This window comes from Oryzias latipes, chromosome 20, assembly GCF_002234675.1.
Source record: "Oryzias latipes chromosome 20, ASM223467v1".
Taxonomy (NCBI): domain Eukaryota; kingdom Metazoa; phylum Chordata; class Actinopteri; order Beloniformes; family Adrianichthyidae; genus Oryzias; species Oryzias latipes.
Genome location: NC_019878.2, coordinates 736,500 through 753,307, shown reverse-complemented (window position 1 = coordinate 753,307; position 16,808 = coordinate 736,500).

Genomic DNA, 16,808 nt, shown 5'->3' with positions numbered 1-16,808 from the left:
AAAAGAAGACGGCCCCCTTTTTAAGGTGGACCGTTCCCCATTTCCAAGTTGGGGGCTCTTTGACTTCATCTTCCTTGGTCTCTCAAGGTTCACCCCATGTTTTCTCTCCCTCAAGTCTGGCTGATTATTTTTCCTTCAAATTCATTTATGTCAACACAATGTTTACAGATAATAATGAAAACTAGCACTAACATGAAAAAAGAAGCAAGTGTTGTTTACCTTTTTTCTAAAGGAACTTTGAGCTTTTAAAATGCTTACTAATGTTGCTTTAGGGCCAACATGTTGACTTGACTTTATGCTTGTAGGAAAAGATGATGTAAACGTGCTGCAGTGAGGATATTCCATCTTTCCATCAGAGGTTTTTCTGCTTAGCTTTTCACAGAACCCACACTGCTGTGAGGACATGAGACGCTTTTTGTTTTAGCTCTTTATGGTGCACTTCTGTTTACATTGATATGCGATCAGATCGTACTGACATACATCAATGAGATTTCTGCTCTGGAGTGTGTTTTGTAGGTTTTCATCTTTACAAACCTCATACAGCAATATTTCCATCTCATAGTGCCTCTGGCCCACACAAATGATCTGAGGGGAAGCAGTAATATTTGGTGAATTGTTTGTGAAATATATTCTCATCTTTCTAAGATATTCAATAAAGCCATTTCTGCCTAAAGCTGTCTGCAGGCCAGAATAATTATCAATTTCCATATCATTTTGGTATTAGGTAGGGAAACAGCACAAGAAAATATTTGTAGCATTAGCTCAATTGAATTTTAAATCCAAAGACTTGTATCTGGGCTGAAATCATAAAAATAGGATTACATCTAATGAGAATAGGTAAGCATATGTGAATATTATGAAACACAAGAGTGTGTATTTGCTGCAGAACTGTCCACAAAGGCAAAGTGAGAGCAGAGCTGATGGAAAAAGATTGTTATAACATGAAAATGTTTTGTGGTTTACATGAATCTGCAAAAGAAGAGTTACAAGTACCAACCATTTAATTTATGCATCAAACCGTTCTTTATTTTTGAATTGATCCATGAGGTCTTTATTTTGTATTAATGGTAAATTAAGTCCATAAATCAATGTTTCCTTCTCCTAGTCATTGTGCCAGTTACGGTTGTGGCCGTATTTGGTTTTGTTTGGTTCTGTTTGTTCTGAGTTTTATTTATTATTTCTGTATCAGAGTGGGACTTCTGTGTTTTTTTGCATCTTTGTGTGTCTGTTTTGTCTGGTTATTTTCAGGTGTGGTGGAAAAAGGGGTGGCCTCTTATTGGACCAGGTCTGGTGGAGGCAGCCTTTAAAGCCACCACTTGGACCTCCAGCTGGTGGGAAGGGAGCCTTGCTGACACAGTCTCCACTGCAGCTTGGCCCGCTTCTCCATTTTGTTTTTGTCTTCTCCACTTGTTTTAGTTTGTGTTGCACTTCGTAGTTCTTTGTAGTTTGTGGTTTTGTCCGTGCCCACTCTGTTTAGTCCTTTGGTTTATAATTTTGCTTAAGTGAAGCTGTAGGGGTGAACCGCCATTTTCTTTAGTACATGTTTTCTCCTGTTTTTGTTAGGTTAGGGAGGTTAGTGTTTTGTCTTTGATTTCCCTTTTCTTTCTTTTGCAGGTAAGATTACACGTTTCAGTTTGGTGGGGTTTTGTTTGTTATTTTGGCCTGGGTTCACCCTGAAGCCTTTTTGCTTCACTTTTTGCTGGTTTATTTATTTGTAAATAAAACTTGGTTATATTTTATGGAGACATTTTTTTGGTGTTTTGTGCTGCAGTCAACTTATTAGCCAGAAACTTTACTTTTTTTATGTTATGTCCCCCTATTTACCCCTAGACACATTAGGGGGCGTAACAGTGCCTCTGCCAGCTCTCCTCCCCCTCCCCACTCTGCTCTGTTCCTGACTCGACCCAGCTGTGACTACTCAACTCATCAACCACCTGCCATACTTAAGGAGGTCCAGATCCAGTATTCATCGCCAGTTTGTTGCCCCTGATGGTGCTTAGTCTGGTCGCCAAGTTTATTCTTGCTCATGTATCTATGCTCTCGCCTAACTTCATCTTTCCCTTGTCATCAGGACATTCTACCCACGGTTGGTCACCTGAGTCTCCCGACTTCCTGAGCAGAAATACCTCACGGATTCATCCAGTGACGCCACGAGCCATTGCTGATCCTCCGGTCTCGCCACAAGCCATGCAGCTTCCTGCTACTCCGGATAAAAATAAACTTTATTTCTCACCTCATCACTAGCCTGTGCTTTCCTTCCAGGTTCCAGAGTCTGGGTCTGCCTCCCCCAGCTTGCCATGACAGAACGAACTGTCCAAATTCCAGACCCCGCTGACCCGGAAGGACTCCGTCTCGCAGTCACTCAACAAGGAATCATGCTAGGACGCCAAGATGACGCTTTGACCCAAACGGCTTCCGCTCAACAAGACCTAATTCATCGTCTTGATGGTATGACAGAAACCCTCCTTGAATTAACCGGACAATATTCTAATCCTACAACTTTTGAGTTGTTGATTAACAGAAATATTTAAAAAAAAAAAACTAATTAAATAGGGCTGGACAAAAATGATGGTACCCATAACTTAATATTTAGTAGCACAACCTTTTGAGGCAATCACTGCAATGAAACAGTTTCTGTATTTGTCAATGAGCCTTCTGCACCTGTCCACAGGTATTTTGGCCCCCTCCTCATGAGCAAACTGCTCCAGTTGTCTCAGGTTTGACGGGTGTCTTCTCCAAATGGCATGTTTCAGCTCCTTCCACAGATGTTCAATGGGATTCAGGTCTGGGCTCATAGAAAGCCACTTCAGAATAGTCCAATGCTTTTCTCTGAGCCATTCTTGGGGGTTTCTGGCTGTGTGTTTTGGATGGTTGTCCTGTTGGAAGACCCATGACCTGAGACTGAGACCAAGCTTTCTAAGACTATGCAGCTATTTTCTACCCAGAATGCCTTGATAATCTGGAGATTTCATTTTACCTTGCACAACTTCCAGGCCCCCTGTGGAAGATGCAGCAAAGCAGCCCCAAAACAGAACTGAGCCTCCTCCATGTTTCACAGTAGGGACAGTGTTCTATTGGTTGGATGCTTCATTTTTGAGTCTACCAACATAGAGCTGATGTGCCTTACCCAAAAGCTCCAGTTTTGTCTCGTCTGTCCAAAGGACATTTTCCAAGAAGCTTTGTGGCTTGTCAACATGCATTTTGGCAAATTCCAGTCTGGCTTTTCTAGGATTTTCTTTCAACAGTGGTGTCCTCCTTGGTTGTCTCCCATGAAGTCAACTCTGGCTCAAACAACCACGAATGGTGCAATCTGACACTGATGTACCTTGATCTAGGAGTTCACCTTTAATGTCTTTGGAGGTTGTTCTGGGCTCTTTGGATACAGTTCCAACTATCCGTCTCCTCAATTTGTCATCAATTTTCCTCTTTCAGCCACGTCCAGGGAGGTTGGCTACTGTCCCGTGGGTCTAAAACTTCTGAATAATATGTGCCACTGTGGTCACAGGAACTTCAAGCTGCTTAGAGATGGTTTTATAGCCTTTAACTTTACCATGTTTGTCCATAATTTAGTTTCTAATGTCCTGGGACAATCCTCTCCTTGGCTTTCTGTTGTCCACGTTCAGTGTGGTTCACACCTTTTCTCCAAACAGCAACGTGACTTTTTGTCTCCCTTTAAATAGGCAGACATTATAAGGTTTGAAAACAGCTGTGATGTCAATTAAAGGACATACTTGAGTTCATCATGACCCTCTGGGTAATTAGTTCTCAGTCTTTTATGGAGTTACCATCATTTTTGTCCAGCCCTATTTCATTAGTTTCTTTTTTTTTTTTATACTTCTGTTAATCAACAACTCAAAAGTAATGGCTGATTTTGAATATTTAATTTTCAATACATTTCAATTTATTACTTTTGAACGTTTCAAGTAATTTCAGTGAGCATTTCTTTAACCGACGGTTACCAACAATTTTGTCCACCTCTGTATGTGTATTGTTACGCCCCCTTCTGTGTCTAGGGGTGACTGGTGGCATAACATAAAAAAAAAGTAATGTTTTGGCTAAAAAAGTTGACTGCAACACAAAACACCAAACAAATGTCTCCATAAAATATGACAAATTTATTTACAAATAAACAAACAATCCAACAATAACAAAGTGAAGCTAAAAGGCTTCAGGGTGAACCCAGGCCAAAACAACAAACAAAACCCCAACTAACTGCAACATGTAATCTTACCTGCAACAAAAGAAAAGGGAAATCAAAGACAGAACGCTAACCTCCCTAACCTAACAAAACCAGGAGAAAACATGTACTAAACAAAATGACGGTTCACCCCTACAGCTTCACTTAAACAAAATCATAAACCAAAGGACTAAACAGAGTGGGCACAGACAAAACTACAAAGAACTACAAAGAACTACAAAGTGCAACACAAACTAAAACAAGTGGAGAAGACATAAACAAAATGGAGAACAAAACAAAATGGAGAAGAGGGCCAAGCTGCAGTGGAGGCTTTTGCTGCAAGGCTCCCTTCTCACCGGCTGGAGGTCCAAGTGGTGGCTTTAAAGGCTGCCTCCACCAGCTTGTCCAAATGGAGGCCACACCCTTGCCAGCACACCTGAAAATAATCACAGACATACAAAGATCCACAAAAAACACAGAAGTCCCACTCTGATACAAAAATAACACAAAACACAGAGCAAACAGAACCAAATAAAACCTAATACGGCCACAGCCGTAACAGTATACATTTATTAATTTTCTACTTATTTATTTTTTTTTTCTTTTTATTGACATTTACCATTTTATATCTGTCTATTAAGGTTTATTTATGTATTATTTGGTTATGAATGTATTTTAATTTTATTCCTTTTCCATTTTAGTTGTAATTCCAGTGTTTTCCTCAGAGATCCTCCACATCAGTGACTGACACTTCTCAGTGAACGGAACTGCAGAGCTGATAGCAGGAGGAGACACGCGGGGCGGAATGATCTTCTGCCGGGAACTTGACGTGCTGCGGGGCAGAGAAACTCGCTGATGACAGAGTTTGCGCCAGCGTTGCCAGACAGAGTCACAGTTTTCCAGCCCAAAAGTCATCTGAAAACCGCCAGACCCAGCCAAAAACCGCCCAACATAACTTTTTTTTTTTTTTTTTCGCAACTGGACTGATTTAGCAAAATAAAATTTTTCTAAATAAAAGATAGTTCCGACTAATACTACAATGTGAACAATATTGAATATTTCTTCAGTGGGCCGCCTTCTTCCATTCATTTTCTTAACCCGCTCTTTCCCCGCTATAACCTGCGTCCGGCTCTTTCATCCTTGTGCTGCGCTGGAGCGCCCCGACTACCGTATTTTGCGCTCTGTGTAGGATACACTGAGGAGCGCGGGGGAAACCGACTCTCAGCTGCAGAGGATGTGAACAGGTAGAGAGGAAAAGCAGGTAGACAGGCGGAGGAGGGGCTTTGGCTTCAAACTCTGTCAGAGATGCAAACACGGGCGTCAGATTGAGACGCAGCTTTTCCTGCGGGAGTTGAAGCAGAGACTTTCCCTGGGATGATTTTATGAACTCAAACATGGAAACATGATTACCAAGTAGAACTCTTCAAAATAATAAACCTGATCTCTCCACATTCTCAGTGTCTACCATGCATTGATGAACACATCGCTCCATGCAGCGATCAGACCAGAACTTCAGCTGGTGGCTCCTCCCAACGCAACCGCGGTATCATCTTTTAAAGAACACAGTGTGCATTTGCAGCGACGTATGCATCAGACGATGTCCGATTGGCCAATCTACATGTCAATCAAGTCCCGTACTTCTCAGTGAGGATTTTGATTGGCTGGTGGATTTTTAAGAAGTACTTTTTTTTTACTTTTCTGGCCCGCGATCTACACTCATGTTCTTGAAGATCGACGTAATGAGCACCTTTGAATAATATATACATGCATAATAGATATAATGATGTCAAAACGGGTTGTGGCTCCGGGTGCTTTCTTTTCATTAGGGGCGGTCCCAAATGGCTCTCTGAGTAAAAAAGGTTGCAGACGCCTGGCCTATCCTAATAAAAAAAAAAAAAAACTAAATCTGTCAAGCAAACAAAATGTAAGAAAATACAAAAAGGCCTCCTAACAGTAAATACTAATATTCTCCTTGATGCTTTAATTTCTAAAATTCCAAAATGGAAACATAAAAAGTCCTACTTATAATAATATGCTCATTTTTTGTCTGTTTGCAACAATAATTGTTACAAATATATTTGCGTTTTGTTTTTTGAAAAAACAGTGCTTAGTGCTTTACATTAATTTTTGGCACAATTAAGGGTTTACAGGCATCTTTTCATAGAAGAGTAATCTGTTGTTACCAATATCATAGTTAGAACTCATTGGGTCAATAATGACTGTGGTGTCATCTATTTTAACAATTGTGTTGTAAGTAAACAAATGGGTAAAGAAGTGGCCATTATAGTGGCAAATAACTGAGGACAGGAGGTAAGTTTCTTGCCTGGAGTTAGTAGGAACTTGCAAGGACTTAATTGGGAACAAATACTCTTTTGGTTATATAGAAACAGGTGGACGTGGTACAAACAGCAATATCACATCAGGGCTGTTAAAATACATGTGGTGTGTGACTTCGGTGTAGCAGGAACGATATCTTGAACAACAAGCCGCTATAATACTGGCACACTAACAGAAAAAACCCTAAAGAAAGACATTAACTTAATGACCATGTGACTATGGCAGAGGCAGTTATTTAAGTACCGTAATTTCCGGACTACAAGCCGCTACTTTTTTCCTGCGCTTACAGTCCTGCGGCTTATTCAGTGACGCGGCTAATTATTGGATTTTATTGGCGGCCGCCGTGTACGTATTTTTTGACACAGTGAATGGTTTGAATTCTCTAACATCAAACACAAGTCATTTATTTTTCAACACACCTCTAAGCAGCCAAACAGCATGGACCTGACTTCAGGTCTTAGACACTTCAGTCATGGTTCAACAAAACGAAACACGCATGTCCAGCCGCATCCCAGAATCCTTTGGTGCCATTAGACCCAACGTGCACGTGATCGCCGCTACAATATGATGAAGCTTTCAAGTTAAAAGCAATCGTTAAAAGCAGCGTGAAAAAATCACCAACGGGTTTGGAAAAGCCGGTCAGCTGCGTGACGGAGAGAACAGCGCATGGAGTGAATTTACCTCTGAGTCATAGTGACTCGGCTGGCTGCACGTAAATATGTGAGAATAACATCAGCCTTTATTTTGTCGGGACACGACTGGAAACACAAATTGACGTGGTCGTGTTAACGGTTTCTAAGGACTGAGCAGAGATTTGCATTGAAACGCTCACAGCCTCTGTGTGAGCTGGAGACTGCGTGTCGTGTGAGCTGCGGGGCCGATGGCAGTCTGAAGGCTCCCACACGTAACAACGCATCCGCCCCTCATACACAAAACGTACAGTATTAAGTCCGATTGCTCTGCACAGACACGATTTGCTCCGTCCACCGGCGCAATGGGGACGAAGCGCTCCTCCCTGTAGCCGCGCTGGCCAGAGCTGTCGGAGTAGATAGGAAGGGGAGACAAGGAGCGCGCGGAGGCGTCGAGCCATTCTGCAGGCTGCAGCCAGGGCTTACTCGAGGCGTCCGCGGAGCAACAGTGTTTATTGTGGAAGGAAACTTCTGACCCACGCGCCGCGAGGAGGCGCGCGTATCGCGCTGAGGCGCGCGCTTTTCAGTCGTCGCTGCTTTATTTTACTAGCGTGTTTTTTAAACAGCCCTGTTACTCCCATAACGCTGCCGCGACACAAGCGGAAGGAGAGCTTTACCCGTTCACCCCTCCATGCACTGCTGCTCATTCTTAAACACGTACAACAGAATGGCGAGCCGGGCGTTGGCCCCGCCTTTAGCCCCTAAGACTCATGGGAAATGGGGGATCGGGGATGTAAATTTCCTCATCATAACTGAGGGATGTAATGTTGATTATATGGTTACTGTTTGTAATTTTATGTGTGATACCTAGATTGTCAATAAGTTAAAAAAAAATAAAAAAAATAAAAACCATAACTGAGGAACTTGTGAACAGAATAGAGGTGCATACTGTTTGGCAGATGCAGATAGACTCAAAGACATGAGCCTGAGGCAAAAATGACTCCACTCACTGTGTGCTAATAAATCACACTTACGCTCTGAGTCAGGAAGTGATCCGTCAGGATGACAATGTTGCCTAATTCATGCGGCTTGTACCCCGACGCGGCTTGTGTATGTATAAAATTAGTTAAACACGTGAAAATGGGTGGGTGCGGCTAATAATCGGGTGCGCTTTGTAGTCCGGAATTTACGGTACTCAAACCTCTAAAAAGTGTCACAATACTTATGAGCACAAACACAACAGCTACTGTGTCAATGATACTCCACCTCAAAACCACTGCCCTCAACTCAATGCAACCAAGACAAGAGGACGGTCCAACTGTGAAAGAAGTCAAAGCTGTAGTCAGAGAAAACCTGCAGGACAGGTCCAGTGCATGCTATGACTTTCTCCACAAATGCACTGCTCTGGACCCCAGGTTTAAAAACCTTCTTCACATAGACAATGACTGTCGGGAGAGGATCTACAGAGACATTATCACAGAAATGTATTTATGCATATTTATTGAAAATGAGTCTTTGTACTCTGCAGACTGAGGCTGTCGGTGAGATCACAACTAAAGCAAAAACATCACCAAGTGAAGATCCAGGGCTGTCTGCCACATCATCTCCTCCAGCCAAAACGTCTGTTTGACTGAACAGTTTGGTGAAGTCTTTCAGATGCAGATGGAAAATAAGCCTGCTATTTTGGAGGAGATAAAGGTAGAGGTTGCCAAATACAGCGCAACAGGATGCATCCCTCTTGATGCTAACCCTCTTGAATTGTGGAGAACCAACGGGACCAGCTATAAGCAAATTGCAAAATTGGTAAAGAGGTATCTCTCCATTTCTGCAACCTCTGTCCCAAGTGAGAGAGTTTTTTCTACTGCTGGAGATTTTGTAACTGCTAAAAGATCTGCCCTCGCTCCTGAAAATGTTGACAAACTAATCTTTTTGGCCAAAAACATGAAACTTGAATAATTCTAAATGGAAAAAAAATGCAATTTAAAATGTTTTTTTTTTTTTCAGTCCAGTGTTTTGTATTCAAAGTTTTTGGTTCCTGGCAGCTAAAGGTTTTTCCTTTTTTATTAAGCAGATCACCTACATAGGTCAATTTTAATTTATGTTAAGTTATGTAAAACCAATAAATGCACTTTGTAAGTAATATTTTTCAGCCTTTTTTGTAATGTAAAAAAATTACAGAAAATAGATAGATAAAAACTTTATTAATCTCCCAAGGGAGAAATTCATGTGTCCAGCAGCAAAACACACACAAACGAATAGTTCATATCAGGCAGATTTGTTACAGCAGTAACCGAAATGTTCCTCCTACTCCTCGGTCGGGGGTCTCTGTATTATTGACTGCTCCCCCACGCCCTCTATCTCCCCCATCTTAACCCCTTACCCCCCATCTCTCTCTTTTCTTGTTTCAGTCCGATCCAGCAAGGAATACATATAAACATAATTATTATAAACACAAAATGGGTTTATACAAATGTTCGTGACAACTTCGTTTGTCTTTGAAGAGTATTTTAACAGTAAAATCTGTCCAACACAAGAGGCATTTTGCCGTCACCTGCTTGCTCAGCTTCTGGACAGGACAAGTTAGAAAAAGAAAAAAGAAAGAAAATGGAGGGAACTTTAGGAGTGTCAGAAGTCAGAACTCTGTCTCCCCCTCTGGTCACCGGCGGGAGCTATCCCCACAGTACTGACCTCACTACATCTCCCAGCAACCCCAGCGCACACTTCCTGGATGCCGCACACCCGACTCTCGTTCATTCATCAACCGCAGCAAACTTAAGCTCTGCATTGAGTGAAGCTCAGTGTGAAGTATTGTTTGTGCCGCTCTACCTTTATCTAATCGACCAGCCATATTGAATTTGTATTATGACCACTGATTGAGACGCTGAGAACTTCATGGACCTCAGGTCACCTCTGTACTTCGGCTTAGCATTTCAACTCGACACCCCTGATGCGCAATTCGCATCTGGTGTGAATGCAGCTGTGAATGCAATGAGTTCTGCCTCCTTTTAAGAGGAAGGAAGACAGAGAGGCACAAACAAGCCTTCATACTGAGCTTCACTCAGTGCACTAAGTATGCTGTGGTTGATTGGGTGTAATGAGAGTCAGGTGTGCAGCATCCAGGAAGTGTGGGCTGGGGTTGCAGGGAGATGTAGTGAGGTTAGCATTTTTAGGATGGCGAGAGTGAGAGAGACCTTTTCCTCTCGCTCCTCCTGTGTCAGCTCATCCCAAGGCTTTTGTCCTGTTTTCTCCAGAGCTGTGGTTTTTCAACCTTCTACAACTTTCAGACCTTCCTCTCCCTGGCCTTGTCTGTTTCCCCAAAGCTGAGAGTGCCTCATCATCCCTGATCGTTTCCACCTGTGCCTCCCCTCCTCATGTATTTATAGCCGGAGTTTCCCTTTTTCCAGTGCCTGGTTGTCTAACATTCTCGAATCTAAGCATTAAAACGACCTTAAACTCTGCATCTGTCCTGTGTTCTGCCTTGTCAGACGCTCCCTTAGGTAATCATGTCATCACATGAAATGTAAAGTGAGAGTTCAATGCGTCACCAGTGACACTTCTGCTGTCAAAGATTGATAAAAGTCCAGCTGCCTGCTCAAGCAGAACATCTCTAGCAAATTCACAGATTACTCCAAAGGTTTGTGCTATGAAATGAGCTAAATTGAGCTTTAGCCTAAATTGTTGTCAGTGGAATTGTTGTCATTTTGTCAAAGGGCTGGGTTTTGTGCGTAAAAGAAAACCCAAGCCCACGTGGAAGAGCAGAAGAAAACAACAAAAATAGTCAAATCTGTTAATCCTCTTAGCTTCATTAAAACAGATTGAGGAGGATTAGTAAGAGATGCACATGAAATACCATATTTCCAGGAGAAATTGAAACCACAGCAGAGATAAATACATCATGAGGGAAAAAGGCAAATATAATCAAAATTTGCAATTAACTAAATTCCCAGTTGGAAGCATGGCCTGGTATTTGATAGAATTACAAGTAATTAAAGTGAGCTCACTGGTAAAACAATGATCTGGATTAAAGGGGTTTTTTCTCTGCTCTTTACCATTGTCTCGACCGTGTTTGTTCAATTTTACAATCCAATTTTGTTTTTTATTTTTGCAACATGACTCAATCTTTATTCCCAATTGATTTTTTTCTCTTTACTTTGTTTAAAGAGACATGTCTAATACCTGCAAACACGTAATGCACACTGCTATGCATGCAATTGCATTTCACATAATAGAAATCACACAAATAGAGGAACATTGTTCATATCCTTAAGACATAGATTGACGGGAAAACTGTAAAAAAAAGCAATGTGTGTCACGTTGTTTTAATGAGGCTGCATTGATTCGATCATATTTCAATGAGTTGCTGTGTCTCATCGTTGTGGTTTCATGTCATTGTTTTCACATAATTCTGTAAAGAAACTAAAAGGTAGCTTTTAGGATGAGGTCACAGCAGCATCAGTGGGGCGTGTGCCGCGGAAGGAGACACAGAAAAGCATGGAAGAAGCGTTTTCAGGGGTTAAAATAAACGTTTTAACAAATAAACACTTGGAGCCTTTTTTCTGTCTGATAACGCGACAATCCTTGCTTTACATTTGCTCAGCTGCTGCTACTTCCTGACTTTTTAGATCACATGACCACCGACTACGGTGGCCGTTTTGGGTCAGTTCCACTCCGAGGACGGATTGTATTCAGACTGAGGAATCTCAGAGCGAACCAAAGCTCAGTCTGATTGGAAACCAACCGAGACCAGCTCCAAAGATGGATCCTAGAGCGGTTCTTGGTCCTGACCCAGGGTCCATTTGGGTTTATTCAGACGGCAATTTTTTTTCTGGATTGTCGGGGGGGGACGGGACTCTGGTTTACTTTAAGCAGATCAAATGTGCCCAGTCTGAATCCACCCTATGATGCAGATGCCCACACGGGTTTTTTATGTTTTGAAATTAAGACAAAATTGGGAATCTGCTTAAATCCTGGATGAAAAGTCATTTCAAACAAATTTCCCTTTTGACTAACAAAGACTATCACCAGCTGTGTTGTCAGAGATAATTAGAGACTTTTGTGAAAACCAAGAATTCACCAAAAACAGAACTTGGAATTTTACAAGACAAAGAGAAAAGAATACAGTAAGTGAACCAACTCTGTAGGGCTGCCTGAGCTCAGTCTGGCTACTATTGGGCAAAGGCGGAGTACAACCTAGACAGGCCACAATCACACACACACACACACACACCCAGGGGCAATTTAGAGACACTACTTAACCCATGATGTGTGTCTTTAGACTGTGGGATGAAGCTGCAGTGCCCAGAGAAAAGCCACACATCCACCACGAGATCATGCTAACTCCCCATAGAAAGGTCCCACCTGGGATTAGAACAAGGACCTTCTCACTTTAAGGTGAAGGTGCTGACCACGGCCCACCATGCGGCCCTTCATGGGGCAAATGCATTTGGTCAAATGTGGAGTTTTTCAGTGCAATTAAAAACATTACGCAGTTATTCTTTCTCTGAGAGTTGGATGCTCTCACCACAGGTCGACTGGCATGAATCTTAGAACTCTTCTGTTTTGCAAAGCTAAAATGATGGACTCTGTGCTGTTTGGAAGTGGTTTTAAATTATTCACAGAAAGACAAACCGTTGGATCCTTGTTGTCTTTACCCAGTGGTTTTAAGGCAGGTCTAAAGCTGTAAAAAAACAAAAAAACCTTGTTTCACTTTTGCTGAAATGACTATGCTTTAGTCAAAAAAACTACAATATGTCTTTCTTATATTTAACCCTCAGTATCAAACTGTTTTTGTTTTGTGTGTAAATATATTTTTTCTTTAGATGTCATCGTTGTGTTATTCCTGGAATCTCCTGGATTATTGTGTTCTAAAAGAAGAAGAGAAAAACACGGAAATCAGGGCTTAAGATTGATCCATCCGTCTTATTATTTATTCCTCTTTATACTTTCTTCTTGTTCCAGCCTTGTGGGCAAACAAAGCTCCACACATCCTTGGCTGAGCGAGATCCCCCAATCCCTCCCCATCTGTGCTTTTCACTGATTGTGATGCCTCTCTAAACGGCCCCACGCTGAGAGCGCCAACTCATTTTTATGAAAGATCTAGTGTTTCCCTAAAAGCTAATCATGTTAGAGCTCAAAGAGTAAAGCTGCTGCCTTGATCAGAAAAAATCTGAAGACGCCGCCTGGTGAATGGCTCCTGCTCCTCAATTTAACAACCACCATCTGCCTCCTGTGTTTGCAAAAGAGAAATTCAGAAAGATTAAGTTTCTATGAAACACACTAGTCAGTCATAGAAGTTAATAATTCAGCAAATTTGAGTAAAAAGATAAATCCCTCTAAAGATAAATGTTCCAATCCAAAACAGGCGACCAATGGAGTGACAGCCTGTCGACTCTCCTGCCCTTCAACATCTCCACCACCTAAAAAGACACAAAGAAAAACACAAATGCTACTGAAAATGTACATTTATTTCAAAAAACGTACAGAGAATCGAAAAGTAACAGACTCATCAGCACGGTTCCCAGCATAATTGACTAAATATTTATTAATATTTATTTCTTGTAATATATTTCCAACAGAACAGCCATGTGGTTGGTAGTGACATGTTCTTTTAAAGTCTCTTCCTTTGTTTACTTGACTCTTTTTTCCATCTTTTGAAGAAGCCAGTGGCAGGCTTATTCTTTTTCCTTTAAAAAAGCCAGTTAAAAAAAAATACGAGATTTATTTAGCCTCAAATACACCTTTGACGTTGGAAATGATGATATTTAATGAAACTTCTCATAAAAAAAAAAAATCATTATAAACTCCTGGGCTTGTTCTACCTGTTTGTTTAGCAATTCTAACATCTTGCTTTACTGTTTAATTCATAACAAATTGCCCCCAGATGTTGCTGCAACAATATTTTATCTTTGATTTATATATCCACTTCTAAAAATAGTCATATATCGAAACAGTGTGGATGACCTACATGGGATTTTTGAATATTGGTCCACTGCTTCATGCCTGCTGCTCCGCCCTCCTGTTTTTATGTGACACACAGTTAAATTAAGCAATTTTTTTTTGCATGTCGTCTGTCTCACAACGATCTCCAAGCAACTTAAAAGTTGATTATCTCCAAAAAAAGAGAGCCGACCGCTGCCCCGAGGAAAAACCAGGCAACAAGTGATAACGATGACATTAAAAAAATACTTTGATTTGATTTGAAATGGTTTATTTCAAGCAATTAAGTAGAAATAATACAAAACAGCAATATAATCAGTTATACATTCATACAGTAGCTAATCAAACTTAGGATAATAAGACATAATTAATAAATATTGCTTGAAAGGGAGTGGAAGGAAGCGAACTTATATAATCCCACCCCGTTACTATAACCATTTTATTACATGATTTATCAATATCTGGTTCATAACTTTTATCAGACAGAATTAAAAATCATAGAATATCGATAAAGTACATGACAAAGATGAATTACTTAAGTATTACGTCAAAAATAACTATTTTAGAAATCAACATGTCAAATGCAGATATATATGCAGATTATGTTACTTATAAAAGCCATTCATATGAATAAAACATAATACTATATCAGTAAAGTAGACACAACACTGTTTCATGAATTTTCATAGCAAAATTTCATCAAGTATCAAAAGTTAAAAACATGTGCAAAGTTATGCTACATTAGGAAAGATTTTTGAATCAATTTATCAAGTTTTGGAGAAAGTGAAGTAATATCATTAAAAGTCAATCAATTTAACAATTTTCAATAAGTGATTAATCATTTGTTTTACTTTTTTTTAAATATTTTTTTGTATTTTTTATTTTTTTATAATAAGGTAATGCCGTAGGGGGAAAGTAAAAAGGGTCCATAACTGTCGATTGTCCAAGGTTGGTATTTCTTCTTTTACTGATAACAGCTGATCTCCTGGGTTCAAAACAGAGTTTATAGTTCTCTTCGATGTTATGACTGCAGACATTAGATTCAGATCCATATCCTTCTTCAGCTGATATCAGCTGCGGTGAAAGTTGAGGTCAAGTTGTCTGCATGTCAGAGCTCTGCTGTAATTCAGGTGACGTCAGACGATGGAGAAAGTGATGAATCCACGTGTCATATTTCTTGAAATTATTTGGCTCTTTGATTTATTACTCCACGTTGTTTCAGACGACCGTGATCAAACACTTTTCAAAGTCTTTCATGGTGCTCACAACCAGAACCTTGGACCGGTCCTCTGGACCGAGTGGTTTGACGTAAATCCTGCAGCCTTTAACCCAAGTGTTCTCAATCTGCTTACGCTTCCTGAGAAGCCGTGCATGTTTTGAGATTTCAGCATTCCTTCTGGTCAGATGGTCGTTCAGATAAGCAGCCGAACCTTTCAGGTGTTTCCTTTGGTTCATCAAAGCAAGCTTGTGTTTGTGATTCACAAACCTGATGAGGATCGCTGGTTTATCCGTCTCCTTTCTCCTGGGGAGCAGGTGGCAGGTCTCAATGGTATTGAGATCCAGGGAAATCCCTTTAGATGTGAGAAATGTTTCCATTTGGAGTACCAGAGACTCTCCACCGATCTCCGTATTAGCACTGCTAGCTACGCTGGCGCTAGCATTAGCAGTGCTACCTCCTGCTGTTAGCTTCGCTCGAGGCTTTATTGGTACTCCAGTGAGAATGACATTATTCATCCTTACTTGCTGTTCCACATCATCCAGTCTTTTCTCCAGAATCTCGACCCGGTTTTCTCGCTGCTCGTTTTGAGCCCGAAATCTTCGGAACTCTTCCATCATATCCCACAGTGGTGTTAGCTTAGCCGACACTTGTTCCATAAAACTTTTCAGCGTTTCTTGAATAATGTCAAGAGTCTTTTTGAGGTCTTCGTATTCCTGGGGTTTCTTCGGGGGCATGGTCAGCTCTCTTTTTTGGAGAAAATCAACTTTTTAAGTAATTTGAAGATAGTTGTAAGACCCGCGAAGGGGGGTCTAAGGGCAGGGATGCCAGTATAGCTTAGTCAGTTTGTTAGTTCATTTTAGTATTTTACTATTGCACTCTTTGTATTCACGATCCTTTTGAGTTCATGTTTCACTTCGAAGCCCATCGAGACGACTGTTGTTGTGATTTGGGCTATACAAATAAAATTGAATTGAATTGTATTCGCAGAGAGGCGCGTCCTGCTGTGTAACCTGGAACCGGAAAAGGCTTGACGACATTCAAGCTGCACTGTTTCCTTTCATGGAGCGAGTGAACGACATCCAGGCTAAGCTAGCTCCTCTTGACATTCTGGAGAAAAGACTGGATGATGTGGAACAACAAGCAAGGATGAATGATGTCATTCTCACTGGTTCTCACAGTTGAATGTCTTCTCCAAACCCAGAAAACATATATTGTTGAGAAAACTGTGCCAATATGTCTGCAGAAGACTTGTCTTTGTCCCCTCTTTATCAGATTCCCACTGTTTAAATGCTACAACACACACATGCGTAGGTTACTGTGATTTCGACTACATCAACTTCAAATCAACCTGTTTCTTCAAGTTTCTCTGGCCTTTCCTTTAATAAATATTTTACCTTCTTGGTTGTTTGTGTAAAAACGTCTCAAAAGGTCATCCATTTTCCTGGCAAAGCTGTGACACTACCAAACCTTTTAATCAAATGAAGACTGCAAATGTGCAAACAAAATTCAG